Source organism: Meles meles, chromosome 3 (genome assembly GCF_922984935.1).
Source record: "Meles meles chromosome 3, mMelMel3.1 paternal haplotype, whole genome shotgun sequence".
NCBI lineage: Eukaryota > Metazoa > Chordata > Mammalia > Carnivora > Mustelidae > Meles > Meles meles.
In genome coordinates this window covers 106,219,317-106,238,046 of record NC_060068.1, presented here as the reverse complement: position 1 = coordinate 106,238,046, position 18,730 = coordinate 106,219,317, and the positions used below count along the sequence as shown (strand labels likewise).

At 40.3% G+C, this 18,730-nt stretch overlaps 1 protein-coding gene across 2 annotated transcripts in view; it reads left to right on the top strand.

Moving 5' to 3' along the window:
• UBE2D2 (ubiquitin conjugating enzyme E2 D2) overlaps positions 1-18,730 on the top strand; it is a 65,016-nt gene that overhangs the window by 15,581 nt on the left and 30,705 nt on the right. The window contains exon 2 of one of the 2 annotated variants that reach the window (XM_045999600.1): positions 5,123-5,197. The exons of the other annotated variant lie outside the window; for it this stretch is intronic. The gene's annotated coding sequence lies outside the window, so the exon portion shown is untranslated. The remainder of the gene's footprint in view (positions 1-5,122; positions 5,198-18,730) is intronic. 2 annotated transcript variants of the gene reach the window in all.

The following is an 18,730-nucleotide window of genomic DNA, read 5'->3' as shown; positions in this document are numbered from 1 at the left end:
CAGTATATATCAGTACTTAATTCTTTTTTTTTTTTTTTTTTTTTTTAAGAGAGAAAGGGTGAATATGTGGGCCTGTGAGAGTGGGGGAAGGACAGAGGGAGAGGGAGAAAGAGAATCTGAAGCAGGTTCCACACCCTGGGGAGCCAGATGCTGGGCTCAATCTTACAACCCTGAGATCCTGACCTTAGCTGAAATGAAGAGTCAGACACTTAACCAACTGAGCCATGCAGGTATCCCCTTAATTCATTTTTATGACTGAATAATATTCTTTTGTATGGGTATACCACATTTTCTTTTTTCCATTTACCATGTGATGGGCATTTAGGTTGTTTATTTATTTTTTAACCGTTAAGAATGATGCTGCTACAAACAGTATTTTTCAGATGCTTTCAATTTTTGTCAGAACATATATTTTCATTCTTGATATACAGTTAGGAGTAGAATTGCTGGGTCATGTGGTAGGTAATTCTGTGTTTAACGTTTTGGGAGTTTTGGTTGGTTTTTGCAGGGATTTATTTATTTGAGAGAGAGAGTGCATGTGCACTTGTGCACATGTCAGTACTGTGAGGGGCAGAGGGAGAAGGCAGGAATCCTTAAGCAGACTCCCTGCTGAGTGTGAAACCTTCACGGGGCTGGATCTCACAACCCTGAGATCGTGACCTGAGTTGAAACCAAGAGTCAGAAGCACAATCCACTGAGCTACCCAGGCGCCCCGCCCTGTGTTTAACTTTTTGAGGAATTACTAGGCTGTTTTCTAAACAGACTGTACTATTTTACATTCCCTCAGCAGTGTATGAGGGTTCCAGTTTGTACACATCATCATCAACACTTGTTACTTTATTACTTTGATTATAGCTTTCCTAGTAGGTGTCAGGTGATACATCATTGTGGTTATGATTTGCATTTTTCTTAATTACTGAATGATACTGAGCATTTCTTCATGTGCTTATTGGCCATATGTATGTCCTCTTTTTTTTTTTTTTAATTTTTATTTTATTTTTTTGACAGATAGAGATCACAAGTAGGGAGAGAGGTAGGCAGAGAGAGAGAGAGGAGGAAGCAGGCTCCCCGCCAAGCAGAGAGCCCGATGCGGGGCTCGATCCCAGGACCCTGGGATCATGACCTGAGCGAAAGGCAGAGGCTTTAACCCACTGAGCCACCCAGGTGCCCCCATATGTATGTCCTCTTGAGAAAAGTGTATTCCTTTGCCCATTTTTTTTTTTTAATATTTTATTTATTTGACAGAGAGAGAGAAGTCACAAGTAGTCAGAGAGGCAGGCAGAGAGAGAGGGAGAAACAGGCTCCCCACTGAACCGAGAGCCCGATGCGGGGCTCGATCCCAGGACCCCGAGATCATGACCTGAGCCGAAGGCAGAGGCTTAAACCACTGAGCCACCCAGGCGCCCCAATATTCCTTTGCCCGTTTTTAAATTTTATTGTCTTTATTGTTGAGCTATAAGAATTCTTTATATATTCTGTATATTAAAGCACTATCAGATAATTGATTTGCAGAATTTTTTCTCCCATTTCGTGGGTTGACGTTTCACTTTCTTCATGAATATACAGAAGTTTTAAATTTTAATGGAAGTCCAGTTCATCTAATTTTTCTTTTGTTGCTTGTGCTCTTGGTGTCTTAGCTAAGAAGTTGTATCCAAGGATACAGAGATTTATGTCTATGTTTCCTTTTAAGAGTTTTATAGTTTTTTTTTTAAGATTTTATTTATTGGACAGAGAGCGATCATAAGTAGGCAGAGAGGCAGTCAGAGAGAGGGGGGAAGCAGGCTCCCTGCTGAGCAGGGAACCCGATGCAGGGCTCAATCCTAGGACCCTGAGACCATGACCTGAGCTGAAGGCAAAGGCTTAACCCACTGAACCACCCAGGCGCCCCAAGAGCTTTATAGTTTTAGCTTTTATGTTTAAATCTTTGATTTTTTTTTTCAGTTTTTTATTGTAAAGTTCGTATAAATAAATCTTACCATCTTAGCCTTTTTTTTTTTTTTTTCCCCTGTAGAGGGAGAGGGTGCAAGGAGAGTCAGAGAATCCAGAGCAGGCTCCATGGCCATTGCAGAGCCCGACATGGGACTCGGTCTCACAACTCCTCAGGGCTCCTTCTTAAAACCCAGAGTTCACAACCTGAGCTAAAGCAAGAGTTGGTTGCTTAATAGATGGAGCCATCCTGTGCCCCTTAGCCGTTTTTTAAAAAAGAGTTTTTGTTTTTACATAATCTCTACACCCAGTGTGGGACTCGAAGTCATGACCCCAAGATCAAGAGTCATGTGCTTTTCCACTGAACTAGCCAGGTGCCCCTCCCTCTTAGCCATTCTTAAATAGGCATTTCAGTGGTATTAAGTACATTCATATTGTCATACAGCCATTACCACCATCCATCTCTACAACTCTTCACCTTTCAAAACTAAAACTATACCCATTAAACAATAATTCCCTATCCTCTTTCTCTCCAGCCCCTGGCAACCTTCCTTCCACTTTTTGTCTCTATGGTTTTTGACTAGGTTCCTCATATAATTGGAATCATACAGTATTTACCTTTGTGTGACTCTCTTTTTTCACTTTAGCACAGTATGCATAAAGTTCATCCATGTTGTCAGTATATCCTTCCTTAAGGCTAAATAGTAATCCATGCCACACGTTACCTATCCATTCATCTGGTGGACGACACTTGGGTTTACACATTTTAGCTATTCTGAGTAATGCTGGTAGGAACTTGGGTGTACAAATATCTCTTCAGAACTCTGCTTTCAGTTATGTAGGGTTCATACCTAGAACTGGAATTGCTAGATCATAGGGTAATTCTATTTTTAATTTTTGGAGAAACTGCCATACTGTTTTCCATAGTGACTGTACTATTTTACACTCCCACCAATACAAGGGTTCTAATTTCTGTACATCCAACCAACATTTGTTACTTTCTGTTTTGTTTTTTATTTGTTCTTTTTTTTAATAGCTTTCCTGATGGGTGTGAGATTATGTTGTCTGGTCTATTTATTTTATTTATTTATTTATTTATTTATTTTTAAAGATTTTATTTATTTATTTGACAGAGAGAGCACAAGTAGGCAGAGAGGCAGGTGGGTGTGGGGGAGAAGCAGGCTCTCTGCAGAGCAGAGAACCGAATGTGGGACTCGATCCCAGGACCCTGAGATCATGACCAGAGCCGAAGGCAGAGGCTTAACCCTCTGAGCCACCCAGGTGCCCCTGGTCTATTTTCCGTTAATTTTTGTATATAATGTGAAGTAGGGGTCTAGGTTCATCTTTTGCACGTGAATATCCAATTGTCGTAGAACCATTTGTTGAAAAGACTGTTCTTTCCCTCAAGTGAGTTGTTTTGACAACTGTGTAAAAAACCAGTTGGCCATAGATGTATGGGTGTATTTCTGAGCTTCTGTTTTATTGATATGTATGTCTATTCTTATGCCAGACTGTTCTTATGTCATACTGTCTTGAATACTATGGCTTTGTATTGTTTTAAAATCCTTTAGTGTGAGTCTTCTAAATTTATTATTTTACAAGATTGTTTTGGTCTTTGGGTCCTCTGCATTACTATATGAATTTAAGGATCACCTTGTTATTTCTGTAAAGCAAAAAAAGGGAGGGTGAGGGACATTTGGAATGTTGATAGAGATGGAATATGCATCAATTTGAAATCTGTAGATTGGATTCTTTTATTTTTTAAAAGATTTTATTTATTTATTTGACAGAGAGATATCACAAGTAGGCAGAGAGGCAGACAGAGAGAGAGGGAGAAGCAGGCTCCCTGCTGAGCAGAGAGCCCTGTGTGAGGCTCAATCCCAGGACCCTGAGATCATGACCTGAGCGGAAGGCAGAGGCTTAACACACTGAGCCACCCAGGTGCCCATGTAGACTGGATTCTAATCTACTGTAGTTACTGTAGATTGGATGGAATCTGTAGATCAGTTTGGGGGAGTATTTGGATTAGTCCTCTTGTGTTTTCTATTTTCCATCTTTGTCTTTTTTCTACATCATAGAAGATAGAAGATTTTCTCATTCTCAGTATTTTTTTTTAATATTTTTTTTTATTTATTTGACAGAGAGAGATTACAAGTAGAGAGGCAGGCAGAGAGAGAGAGAGGGAAGCAGGCTCCCTGCCGAGCAGAGAGCCCGATGCGGGACTCGATCCCAGGACCCCGAGATCATGACCCGAGCCGAAGGCAGCGGCTTAACCCACTGAGCCACCCAGGCGCCCCTCTCAGTATGTTTATTTTAAAGATTTTGTTCTTGTTTCATAGAAGTAATAACTTCTCTTACCTTTTAGGATATTCATGATAGTTTTTCTTTTGTTTTGACTTTTTCTCCTTGCATGGTCTTTGTTTTCCTTTGCTTTTTTCTGTACATTGTTTTGGTGTTTATCTTTTGTGTTGAAGATGAATGATCAGATGGCTGATTTCTTCATTGTCATTTATACTTACTAGGATTGGAGTACTAAAAAATTGATGAAACGGTCTGAGCATATAGGGGTGAGTTTTGGCAACTGTGGAGTTCAGTTTACGGTTTTCTGACTGGGCTATTTCTCTGGATGAACCATTAATATCAGTGAATAGTAAAAGCTCTTTATCTTGTGCTGGTCACATTTTCTTGAGGATCTTATAATCTCATGCCTAGACAGTACAGGCCCAGCTTCCAGTTTTCTTAGAACCACTGGGAACAAAGTTGGTATGTAAATGTTCACTTAACTTCCACTTTTCTGTACATCATCCATCCCCTTGACTATGCTTGTAATCTCTCATTCCTGAGGCATTCTGTTTTATCCTTTCCAGAGACGAAACCTCTGGCCGGTGGCTTGGCAGGAGAGGCATTCACTGGAGGAGTCCAAAGTCAAGGAAGTGATCTATACATCACTTTTTTTTTTTTTTTAATTTAATTTTTTCAGTGTTCCAAGATTCACTGTTTATACATCACTTTTTATTAGTTTTAAGTTTTAGAGTTTTATCTTTATAAGATTTTTATCCATAAACAGCATTAACTGTTAAGTTGTCAAAATTTACCTAGATGTTATGGAAGTGTATACATTTTAAATGACATGTATTTTCAGTGAATATGAATGTACCAACAATGTATTTTCTTAAACTTTATTCTGCTGTGATAGGAATTGTTTACAAGTTTTTGCTGCTGCAGACGCTGAAGCATCAACATTGCCATACATGTCTCTTGGTGCACAAAGGTGAAGCTTTCTTTCTTTTTTTCTTGACTCCTTAACTATGTAGTCAATAGGGTTGTTTGGTTATAGATTGTGAGCCTTTTTGTTTTTATAAGATACTGAAGAATTGTTCTGCAACCTTTTTAGACACCCAACTAACAAGATACAAGAGTTTTTAATTTCCTTCTTTTAAAATTTACCTTATTATGAATATAACACACTATATAAAAGTGCACAAAATAGATGTCTAATAAATTTCCAAGCACCCCATCACCCATCATCTTGTGTTACTTCTCAATTACCTCTTCTACCCTTTCTGGATTGTTTTGAAGCCAATCCCAAATGTTACATAATTATATCTGTAAATAATTCAGATATATTACTAAAAGATAAATCACTGGTTTTCAACTCTAGGCAATTTTGCCCACTAAATGACATTTGGCATTGTATGTAGTTATTTTTGATTGTCACAACTGGGAGGCTACTGGGTGCTACTGGCATCTAATAGGTAGAGGCTAGGAGCTGCTAAACATTCTGCAATGCATGGGACAGCTTCCAACAACAAAGAATTACCCAGCCCAAAATGTCAATATTGCCCAAATTGAAAAACCCTAAGATAAGAACTCTTTAAAAATCATGTGCATGCTATAGTTAAAACATCTCTGTCTTTTTTTTTAAAGAATTTAAGTAATCTCTACCCCTAACTTGGGGCTCAAATTCACAATCCTGAGATCAAGAGTCTCATGCTCTACCAACTGAGCCCACCAGGCGCCCTTGCAGTTATTACATCTAAAACAAGAACAATTGGGATGCCTGGGTGTGTCAGTCAGTTAAGCGTCTGCCTTCAGCTCAGGTCATGATCCTAGGGTCCTGCATCTAGCTTCTTGCTCAGCAGGGAGCCTGCTTCTTCCTCTGCCTGTTCCTCTCCCTGCTTGTGCTCTCTCTCTCTCTCTCACAAATAAATAAAATTAAGAAAAAAAGTTTAAAAATATGAATATTCATGACATTAAATGTCCAGTTTAAAAATCTTTCTTTTTCAAATGAGGTGTTTTTTTGTTTTGTTTTTAAAAATATTTATTTTTTATTTTTTATTTTTTTTTAAAGATTTTATTTATTTATTTGACAGAGAGATCACAAGTAGGCAGAGAGGCAGGCAGAGAGAGAGGAGGAAGCAGGCTCCCTGCAGAGCAGAGAGCCCAATGCGGGGCTCAATCCCAGGACCCTGAGATCATGACCTGAGCCGAAGGCAGCGGCTTAATCCACTGAGCCACCCAGGCGCCCCTTTAAAAATATTTATTTGAGAGAGGTAGGGACAGAAAGAGCCATGAGGATAGGGATGACAGAGGGAGAGGGACCAGCAGACTGCCCACTCAGTGGGGAGCCTGATGTGGGGCTCGATTCCAGGGCCCTAAGATTATGACCTGAACTGAAGTCAGAGTCTTAACCAACTGAGCCGCCCAGACCCTGTCAAATGAGGTTTTAAATCTTTTTTACTCTTTATTTTTTGAATTAATATATAAAGTCAACTAATTGCATTTGGTTTATGTCTTTTAAGTCTTTATTAATATATAGATATATTTCCTCTTTCTTTTTGAACTTACTGTTGAATAAAGCAGATCCCTTGTTTTGTATACTGCTCCGTATTCTCTAGATATTACATATTGTATCCTCTGCCTAAACAGATTTTCAGACAGTCCTGTTTTTAGCTCCAGGAGTTGCTTGTACCATCAACTTCTGAGCCTCTGTAAATTTGGCTTCTTGAGTTTTCCCATAAATTACAATTAACCTTTTTGGGACTGCTAAGTCACTAACATTCATCACTCTTGGCCTTTTACCTTCCCAAAATTTTGTTGCTGTTGCCTTTTCTCCCATTCTTTGTACTCTAGTGGGTTAAAGCCTTAAAAAAAAGGGTTGACTCCTTAACTATAGAAAACAAATAGATGGTGACCAGAGGAGAGGTAGGTCAAGGAATAGTTGAAATAGGTGAAGGGGAGTAAGAGTACACTTATCGTGATGAGCACTGAATAACATGGAATTGTTGAATCTCTGTATTATACACCTGAAATGAATATAGCACTGTATGGTATCCTGAAATTAAAAATTTTTAAAAACTCTGTTGACTCTTATTTTAATAGGATTTTGGAGAGAATAAAAGTTACATGTTCAATCTGTCATTTTGCCTGAAAGTTTGAGATACTTTCAGTGGTTCTTAATATATATCTTTCTAAACACATGCTGTATTGTTAGACAAAAATCTGTATTTCTAGGAATTGTAACTTAAACAGGTACTTCAAAAGTCAAAGTACAGAACCCTTGTAGATCTAATTATTTTTATGTAGCAAATGAAATTATTGGACATTCGCAGTATTCTAAAAATAATTCATGATTTTCTTCTAGATCGATATGTAACATTTAAAAATAGCTGTCTTCTATATTTTTTTAAAGATTATTTTATTTTAGTTTTTTATTTGATAGACAGAGGTCACAAGTAGGCAGAGAGGCAGGCAGAGAGAGAGAGGGGGAAGCAGGCTTCCTGCTGAGCAGAGAGCCCGATCCCAGAACTCTGGGATCACAACCTGAGCCGAAGGCAGAGGCTTTAACTCACTGAGCCACCCAGGTGCCCCTGTCTTCTATATTTAGCTAAGATGGCTAGCCTATAATGTACCTCATTTGAGATTTTAGATGAGTATTTATATCTACGAAGAATATTGTTTGGCATTGTAAAGGACCCTGGACAATATATTAGCATGTCAAATCTGGAGGGAAGTGGATCACTGGAAATAAACTACTTTTATCATAACTTCCTACCCTTAACAATATTTTAAAATATTACAATTTTTTCAGCCAGTAGCTTTTGGAAACAAGGCAGTTGTGGGTCTTTTTAAAAATTATTATTATTTGGTTTTGTTTTAAAATTTAGCAGAATTAGAAATTTGTGATTGTTTGGGGGCACTTGGGTGGCACAGTTAGTTCAGTGGCTGCCTTCAGCCCAGATCATGATCTTAGGATCCTGGGATCGAGTCCTATATCAGGCTCCTTGCTCAGCAGGGAGCCTGCTTCTCCCTCTGCCTGCTGCCCCCCCTGCTTGTGCATGCTCTCTTTCTTTCTCTCTGACAAATAATTAAATGCAATCTTAAAAAAAATTGTGATTTTTGGTGTTTTTTTTTTTTTAAGATTTTATTTATTTGATAGAGAGATCACAAGTAGGCAGAGAGGCAGGCAGAGATAGAGGGGGAAGCAGGCTCCCTGCTGAGTGGAGAGCCCGATGCGGGGCTAGATCCCAGGACCCTGAGATCATGACCTGAGCCGAAGGCAGAGGCTTAACCCATTGAGCCACCCAGGCACCCCTGTTTTTTTTTGTTTTTTTTTTTTTTAAGATTTTATTTATTTATTTGACAGATTACAAGTAGGCGGAGAGGCAGGCAGAGAGAAAGGAGGAAGCGGGCTCCCCACTGAGCAGAGAGCAGGAAGCGGGGCTTGATCCCAGGACCCTGAGATCATGACCCGAGCTGAAGGCAGAGACTTTAAACCACTGAGCCACCCAGGTGCCCCAAAAATTGTGATTGTTTTTGCTGAGACACTGCTTTTGTTGTAATTGGCAAGATCTGTTGTTCAGAGTCCTATTTTTTTAAGTGATTTCTTAATTTATTTTAGAGAGTTAGAGGGTGGGGAGGGCCAGATGGAGGGAGAGAGAGATATTCCAAAGCATACTTCCTGCTGAGCATGGAGCCCAACGTGGGGCTTGATCTTACACCCCCAAATCATTGGCCTAAGCAAAAAATCAGGAGTTGGACACTTAATCTTAACCAACAGGTGCCCCAGTGAGGGAGTTTTAAAAGTTAGATTATTTGTGTCCTTCTCTGTATCCCCTCCTTTATCCTCCTCACCCCCACCACCTTCCTGGTTTTGTTATCTCAGGTTCCAACACTACTACTCCACCTCATTGAAAGCCAGATAGCAAGGAGGAATCAATCTACTCTTTCTCCTTTATCCTCATGTCTTGCTCATTTTGTTTATGCTCAGATCATTTTCTTGCCTTCCTCTACTTTACTTTTTGTGCAAAAGGCAATCTACCTTTCTCAGGCTCCCTTGCTAAGCAGGCTCCTAGTTGGGCTTGCCCAGTGGAGATAAGAGGACCAGGGTAGGGCATTTTCCCCCCTCTTGTTGCTTGAGATGATGGCATCTCTATCATGGTCCAGCTCCCTCTAGGCAGCCACAGCTCCTGCGCTCTGGTGATAGGACCTGCCTCTTTGGTCTCTCCAGTCTCAGGGATAGTAGCCTTGCTCCTCCTAATCTTGGGGTTTCCAGTTGTTTCCTGTTAGCCCTTTCATTTTTCTGACACCTTCAAAAGTAGTTCCCCATATTAAATTTCTTCTGTGAAACTCACTGGCATGGGTTCTGCCTTCCTGATAAGATGCTGACTGATGGAGTCCTCTATATCCAATTAGTGACTGTGCCTTGCCAGTTTTTGTCTCCTTTTCTCTTCATCCCTTTCTTTGTGCCCTAATTCAGGCCATCATCTCTCACCTAGACTAATCTAAAGTCCCCTTTTTTACTCTTGGTTTTTTTTTTTAAGATTTTATTTATTTATTTGACAGAGCGAGATCACAAATAGACAGCGAGGCAGGCAGAGAGAGAGAGAAGGAAGCAGGCTCCCGCTGAGCAAAGAGCCCGACGTGGGACTCGATCTCAGGACCCTGAGATCATGACCTGAGCCGAAGGCAGTGGCTTAACCCACTGAGCCACCCAGGCGCCCCCCTTTTTTACTCTTGATTTTCAGTGTAGTTCCCTGTAAAGACCTTTTCCACATGCTGCAAAAGCAAACTTTCTAAAACTGTCACCTTACTGTGACCTTGTTATTAACCTTAAAAACCCCAAAGTGACTCTTTACCTCATACAAGAGCTATGAGCTCCTTTGCATGATGGACAAAGCTTTTCGTAACCTCTTTACCCCCTGACAACTACATCTCTTGCTTCTCAGTCTTCTGGTAACACCAAATTGCTTATAACATTGGGCCACACACACATTTACACATATGTATGCACACAGCTCCTTACACACAAACATCCTGCTTTTCCCCCTCTGGTGTTTCTTATATTGTTTTCTTCCTACCTATCCGGCTGACTAACTCTCCATCAAAACTCAGCTCAAATATGTCTCTTCCAGAAAATTTATGTGGTGATCCAGCCTGGGCTTCCTCTGAGCTTGATTAGCATCTTGTGAATACTTTTATGAGTGGAGTTTTCATATTTTATTAACATACCTTGCTTATGCATGTCTTTTACCCACATGGAGTGCCTCAAGGGCCTTGACCATACCTTCCTCATTCGTCAGAGTCGTATTCTCTTTAGAGACAATATAGGGGTGTTTGTTAGCTCTGCTGTGTAATAAATGATTCCAAAGCATAGTGCCTTAAAACAAAGACTTATTATTTCTCAGGATTCTTTGGCTTGATTAGGCAGTTTTGCCTCATGCATTGTTAGCTAGGGTCATTTCTGTGGTTGTGTTCAGCTGTCACAAAGTTAGAAGATTCAAAGACTTCCCTCACATGTCTGGAAACTTGATGCTCACTGTTAGCTGAAATGTACATCCCCAGCCCTCAAAGGGTCTTGCCAGCAAAATGGCCTGGACTTCCTATGTGATGGCTCAGAGTAAAAGAAAAGCTGTCAGGCCTCTTAAACACTAGACTTAAAACTGACACAGTGTTATAAATTGCTTTACTTTTTTGGTCAACCAGGAGGCACAGCCAGGATTCTATGGGAATGGGAATTTTTTAAGAGAACAGGAGAGGGGAGGGGGGCAGAGGGAGAGGGGGAGAGAGAATCTCCAGCAGACTTTACACTGAGCACGGCATCCAACTCAGAGCTGGATCTCACAACCCTGAGATCATGACCTGAGCTGAAATCAAGAGTTGGTTTCTTAACTGACTGAGCCAGCCAGGTGCCCCTAGATGATTTGTTGGTAAGAGGAATAGTATGTTCTTATAGGGATAGAGAGATTGTCGATAGCCGCCTTTGGAGATTATTTACTGCAGGGGAAATTGTAGTAAATGTTGTCTTGATAATGTATTTCTTGGGTAAGGTCATGTGTTAGAAATTTAACGATGGATTTTTTTTTGATTCATTAAAAACAATTCTAATGGTTGAGTAATATTAAATTAACATTTTCCCAAATGTTAATTTCAAAACGTTTGTTTTTCTGAAGATTTGTTTAGCCAATCAGTAGTAAGAGGAAGGAAGAGGGGAGGAATAGATGGGAAGGGAAAGGCTTATTGGAGTAAAACCTAAAAAATGTGATGGTTTTGAGGGAAAAGGATAGCCATTTATTTGGGGTCTTTTTTTTCCCTGTCAGAATAACTTCCTATATTGCTTTAGTTCCTTTTTTCTTTTTTTTCCTCAGATTTTTTGAGATGTGATTGACATTAACATTATCTAAGTTTAAGGTATACAATGTTGATTTGATACGCTTACATATTGCAAAATAATTACCACCATAGTGGTGGCTAAACACCTCCACTTGTCACATAATTACCATTTCTTTTTTTGTGGTAAGAACATTTAAGGTATACTCTTTTTTTTTTTTTTAAAGATTTTATTTATTTATTTGACAGACAGAGATCACAAGTAGGGAGAGAGACAGGCAGAGAGAGAGAGAGGAGGAAGCAGGCTCCCCGCCAAGCAGAGAGCCCGATGCGGGGCTCGATCCCAGGACCCTGGGATCATGACCTGAGCGAAAGGCAGAGGCTTTAACCCACTGAGCCACCCAGGCGCCCCTAAGGTATACTCTTTAAGGAAGTTTTAAGTATATAATATAGTATTACTAACTATAATTGCCTTGCTATACATTAGGTCTCCAGATCTTGTCCCTCTTATAACTGGAAGTACTCTAACCAACATCTCCTCATTTCCTCCATCCTCTCCCTCCTCCAGGTTGCTTTGTGTAACCTAGTGCTGGGAGGCTAAGGGGCGCCTGGGTGGCTCAGTGGTTTAGGCCACTGCCTTCGGCTCAGGTCATGATCTCAGGGTCCTGGGATCGAGTCCCGCATCGGGCTCTCTGCTCGGCAGGGAGCCTGCTTCCCTCTCACTCTCTCTGCTTGCCTCTCTGCCTACTTGTGATCTCTCTCTGTCAAATAAATAAATAAAATCTTTAAAAAAAAAAAAAAAGGACTTAAAAAGATAAAAGATAACAAGCATTTACGTTCTAAAAAAACTGTATATGTGTTGGAATTAAACTATTTCTTGTAGAGTTAAAATGTAATTACTGGGCTCTTTTGTGTTTTTTCACCTTGTACTCTTTAAGTTTTTTTCTATCAGACCTTACAAGCCTAAAGATCAAGGAGGTGCTCTCTTCTTGGTTGCCTGTGTGGTAATTGTTGGATAAAATTTGAGTTACAGGAAGAAAGAATTTCATACTACCAGACTTGTTCCTACTGAAACTCTCACCTAACTCATGGTCTTGATAGCACATTTATATTAAGAAACTTGAGACTGCGCCCGAAACTAATATTACACTGTATGTTAACTAGGTTTTTTGTTTTTTGTTTTTTTAAGATTTATTTGTTTATTTTAGAGAGATATTGGGCGAGCACGGGAGAAGGGGAAGAGGGAGAGAAAGAACCTCCAGCAGACTTCAGCTGAGTGCAGAGCCCATTGCAGGGCTTGATGTGTAACAACCCTGACATGATGATCCAGGCTGGAGTCCAGAGTCTGAGGCCTAACCAACTGACCCACCCAAGTGCCCCAACAAACTAGAATTTATTTTTTTTTTAATTTTTTTTTTTTAAAGATTTTATTCATTTATTTGACAGAGAGAGAGAGATCACAAGTAGGCAGAGAGGCAGGCAGAGAGAGAGGAGGAAGCAGGCTCCCTGCGGAGCAGAGAGCCCGATGTGGGGCTCGATCCCAGGACCCTGAGATCATGACCTGAGCCGAAGGCAGCGGCTTAATCCACTGAGCCACCCAGGTGCCCCCAAACTAGAATTTAAATAAAAACTTAAAAACAAGAAGAAAGAAACTTGAGGCTGACTAGCTGTCCTTTTTTACTCGATTCATAACGTTTTCATACTTTTCCTATTGTCATACCAGAGAACTCTTGCTCTGCTTAGTACCTCCTCTTTGTTAATCTCAAAAATGCTCTCAGAATCCTCAAGTAGCACCTCTGTAATGATTATATGGGTTAAACATTCCCTGCAGGTTAATTGGTCCGATTTGCCACGTCAAAAACTGCCTATGAGAAAACACACACACACACACACACACAGAGCCTATGAGAGTTATGCTTTGTTCTTAATATCAGGAAGTATAAAGTGTTCTTAAAACGGGTAATATGGGTGCCTGGGTGACTTAGTTAGTGAAGCAGCTGCCTTTGGCTCAGGTCAGTGATGCTGGGATACTGGTCAGGTTCACTACTCAGTGGAGAGTCTGCTTTTCCCTCTCCCTCTGCCCCTCCTCCTGAAAGCACCTGTGCTTTCTCTTTCTCAAGAAATTCTTTTAAAAAATAAATAAAAAATAAAATAGGTGGGGCACCTGGGTGGCTCAGTGGGTTAAAGCCTCTGCCTTCGGCTCGGGTCATGATCCCAGAGTCCTGGGATCAAGCCCCGCATCCGGCTCTCTGCTCGGTAGGGAGCCTGCTTCCTCCTCTCTCTCTGTCTGCCTCTCTGCCTACTTGTGATCGCTTTCTCTCTGTCAAATAAATAAATAAAATATTCAAAAAAAAAATAGGTAATACTCACTGGTCCCAAATCTTTCCCTAGCCTAACTATATATAGACTTAAATTTTGTCTGGCCTTTTCCCAGCTCTTGCTGCTGATGAAGTGGAAATTCTTCTAGTGTGAATTTCATCATAGGAAAACAGAAACTGTTCATTTTTCTTGTGATGGTTCTGTAATATCTTCCCCCAAGACACTAATAAATGCTTCTATTACTGTGTAGAAGATACTTGATTAGATGGCATCTCAAGTGATTTCAATGTGGACAAAGAGCTCCTATCTCTAAGCTTACATAAAATGTAATTTTGAAAAGACATTTCTTCGGATGTACCTATTCACACTTTTGTTAATACTGTCTAGTGTCTAATTTTGAAGGTTGGACTATTCCATAGAGATGCAGAAATCTTTCCCTGTCAGTTGGTATTTTGAATAACTGTTCTAAAATATAATTCCAGGCTTGAGACTTCATTTGGGCTTTTTTTTTTTTCAGTGATTTGTTATTTTCTGTGTCTTGATCATTACATGATACAGTTTTGCAAATATGTAGCCAATCTTCTAGCATAGTAAAATTTAATAGTTTAGTTGACTTTGATCACCATTTTATATCAGAGATTGTCAGTCTGTAGGAAGACTGATGTAACTAAACAAATTAACTATTTTGGACTCCCTGGGTTAGTGTTGGAGAACTTTTGAAATGGGGCGCCTGGGTGGCTCGGTGGTTTGGGCTGCTGCCTTCGGCTCGGGTCATGGTCTCGGGGTCCTGGGGTCGAGTCCCGCATCGGGCTCTCTGCTTGGCGGGGAGCCTGCTTCCTCCTCTCTCTCTCTCTCTCTCTCTGCCTGCCTCTCTCCCTGCTTGTGATCTCTATCTGTCAAATAAATAAAATCTTTAAAAAAAAAAAAAAAAAAAAAAAAGAAATGGAAACTGACTTTTCTTTGGGTTTGAAGAGTAAAGTCTGTGAGAAGTATTACTTTTAAGTTTCAAAGATTTGGGGTGCCCATATGCCTCAGTTGGTTAGGCCCCTGCCTTTGGCTCAAGTCATGATCCCAGAGCCCTGGGATTGAGACTCGCATGTGACTCCCTGCTCCATGGGGAGTCTGCCTCTCCCTCTCCTTCTGTCTCTCCCCCCCTTGCTCATGTTCTCTCGCACTCTCTCTCAAATAAATAAAATCTTTAAATAAATTTCAAGGATTTACAGTTCTAGGTTAACAGTTTTTATATATTTCAAAATACCAGAATCAAAACTTAATCATATGCTTCTTATTAAAAATAGTACATGTGAGTTTTTAGGGGGTGGAGCATAGTTTTACAGAGTATAATGGGGCATAAGATGTCATTTTTACCTTTTTTTTGAGATCCCCATTATCCTGCCACTAGTGGTAGCACAGAAATACACTAAAGTAATTATATTAATATCAGTTCATTTCCGTATTTTCTGTAGTGTGGGACTATGGTACATGATTATTGTTATGGAAAAGTGTGGTGGTGACCTTTGACAAAATAAGTTCTTTAGGTTTCTCGTTTGCTACATAGTTGTCAGTTGAGGTGGAATCAGCTGGTGGGGTGTACAAGATTCTGGTTACCTGAATGCTAGGAAGGGAGCTTTTCCTGATATTTCAGTATTTTCTTTGGAGCTTAGTGAATAATGGAATCTTTTGGCATAGGTGCTCCACTGTGTATTAGCTCCCATCTACTTGGCTACCTGCCACCCTCATTTTGAACCTATAGTTTTGAAGAGCATTGACCTCTGCTTTGGTAACTGAAAAGAAGGAATTTCAAACACTGATAGGTACCCTGTATACAGTCTAAGCTGCCCTGACAGCCTAACCACCACTGCACCCCAGCTCCATGAGTTGTTAACAAGGAATAGCTGTTGGCCTGTTCTGCTTTTGGTACCGTGTATGCCTCCTTAATATTTTTGTCCCCCACCTATTATCTAAGCAGTCTTCTAGAAGAGTTGTGCTTTCCCTATCCTAACTTTGTCATTTACTAAGTCATTTTCTCCTTTGGCCCTGATTGCCAAAATTCTAACTTTTACTTTGTTAGGTATAGGATCCCGTGGCTGCAGTATCAGAGAATATTACTGCTTTTCCAAGTGTTTTACTTCATTGAATCTAAGATGCCATCAATTGAAAGATGTATCGTTATTATATATACTACTAAGAAAGAAAACACTGCCAGTTAAGCTGACATACTATTGATTATAATATGCAGTATGATTTCAGATATATATATATATTTTAAGTATCTTACAAAGAAAGATCATATTGTCTTTCTCCAGCTACTTAGAGTTACTTTGTGTAATTGTAACTGTTCTTCCACAGACACTGGGCACTTCCCATGGACCAGGGATTGTGCCAGAAGGTGGAGGTCAGGTCCCTATTTTTCATTTAATATCAAGAAACATTAAAATAATTACACAGATAAAAATGAAGTAGGATGAGTTATTAAAGCAGGTTGCACTTCTCCATGATAGTATTTAAGAGATTGAATGGAAATGGTGGATTTCCTAGAAGCACTTCCCCAAAGGCAACATTTGAGTGAAGCCTAAAGGTACATGAGTTGGGGGATACAGAGTGTGGAGTGTTCTAGACAAGACAGCTCCTAGGATCTTGGACTGGTTGAATTTATTTTTTTTTCAAGTTTTGAACTGAGTAAATGGTAGTACATAGAGGTAAAATAGAAAGTCTAGGGAAAGTTCTTGATCTTCAATAATGAACAAATAATATTGTCTTTAATTATAACAGAACATTTCCATCTAAATGGTTGTTGCCAAAGTGCTCAAAGAAACTCCTTGTGGTTTGGTGTCATGCAATCTCACCAAAAAATACCTGTTCCAGGGACACCTGGGTGGCTGAGTTGGTTAAGTGTCGGCTCAGGTCATGCTATCAGAGTCCTAGGATCAAGCCCCACTTCCGGCTCCCTGCTCAGTGGCGAGTCTGCTTCTCTTTCTCCCTCTTTTTCCCCATCCCTCATGCTCTCTTTCAAATAAATAAATACAATTTTTTTTTAAAAGCCCTGTTCCGGGGCGCCTGGGTGGCTCGGTGGATTAGGCCGCTGCCTTCGGCTCAGGTCATGATCTCGGGGTCCTGGGATCGGGCCCCGCATCGGGCTCTCTGCTCCACAGGGGGCCTGCTTCCTCCTCTCTCTCTGCCTGCCTCTCTGCCTGCTTGTGATCTCTCTCTCCGTCAAATGGATAAATAAAATCTTTAAAAAAAAAATAAATAAATAAATAAATAAAAATAAAAGCCCTGTTCCATTCAACTTCAGTAATTAATATATTTTGTATATCACTGTGGACTACTTCATGACATTAGCAGTTTCTAAACCAAATAGACTAGACTTCCTCTGGTAAGTTTCTGTGCTTTCGTTTATCCCATTTGCAAGTGATTCTGCTTGGTCCTATGCTAGGCATTCATCCATTCATTCAGGCATTTGAGTGCCTCTTATATTCCAGTCTCTGGAAGATGGAGTAAAGAATATGATATGTCTTGTCTTTGACTCAAGGAAATTATAATTAAGGATTCAAGGGGTAGAGGTGAGGGGTATATGGAAGTTAACTTTTCAAAGTTACAGATAAAAAATTGAGCATGAAATATTACTCTGTGGTACTATACATGATACTAGATTTGTACAGTACAGTTAATGAGTAATACAGCTGCTTGGAGAAAAAAGGATGTCCCTGGGGAATAAAAAAATATTTTTTCATCCTGGGGTGCTTGGATGGTACAGTGGGTTAAAGGTCCTACTCGTAGTTTTGGCTCAGGTTGTGATCTCAGGGTGTTGTAGCCCTACGTCAGGCTCCGCACTCACCTCAGCACTGAGTCTGCTTAAGACTCTCTCCCCTTCTCAATCTGCCCCTCCCCCCTCAAGTAAATAAATAAACCTTTTAAAATATGTATAATGGAGGTACCTGGGTGGCTCTGTCAGTTAAGCTTCTGCCTTCAGCTTGGATCATGATTCTGGAGTCCCAGGTTTGAGCCCCACGTCAGGCTCCCTGCTTAGCAGGGTGTTTGCTTCTCCCTCTCACTCTGCTGCTCCTCCTGCTTGTGCTTTTTCTGTCTCTCTCAAAGAAATGAATAGTTTAAAAAAAATATATCTATATATATATTTTTTTTCATCCTAAAAAAAAAGGCCCAGTGTATGAATACTGCTTTTCTTAATGGGAAGTGTTTAGTGTTGTATTTTAAAGCCATTTAACTGTGCTATTGTGGAGACAAGTTAAAGTAAACTGAGTTCTTGCCCTTTAAAGATAATTTTTAGGGGCACCTGACTGGCTCAGTTGTTGGAGCATGTGACTCTTGATATTAAGGTTGTGAGTTCATGCCTCACTTTGAGGGTAGAGATTACATTAAAAAAATAAATAATAGGGGCACCTGAGTGGCTCAGTGGGTTGAAGCCTCTGCCTTAGGCTCAGGTCATGATCCCGGGGTCCTGGGATGGAGCCCCGCATTGGGCTCTCTGCTCGGTGGGGAGCCTGCTTCCTCCTCTCTCTCTGCCTGCCTCTCTGCCTACTTGTGATCTCTGTCAAATAAATAAATCTTTTAAAAATAAATAAATAAATAAAATGAAATAAAAGGGGCGCCTGGGTGGCTCAGTCATTAAGTGTCTGCCTTTGGTTCAGATCATGATCCCAGGGACCCGGGATGGAGCCATGCTTCCAGCTCCCTGCTCAGCAGGAAGCCTGCTTCTCCCTCTCCCACTCCACCTTCTTGTGTTCCCTCTCTTACTGTGTCTTTCTCTGCCAAATAAATAAAGTCTTTAAAAAAATAATAGTTTCTAATCATAGATTTGTGATTGGGTTAATTATATACATTGTCAGAATTTCATATAGTTTCTCCTTTATGAAAC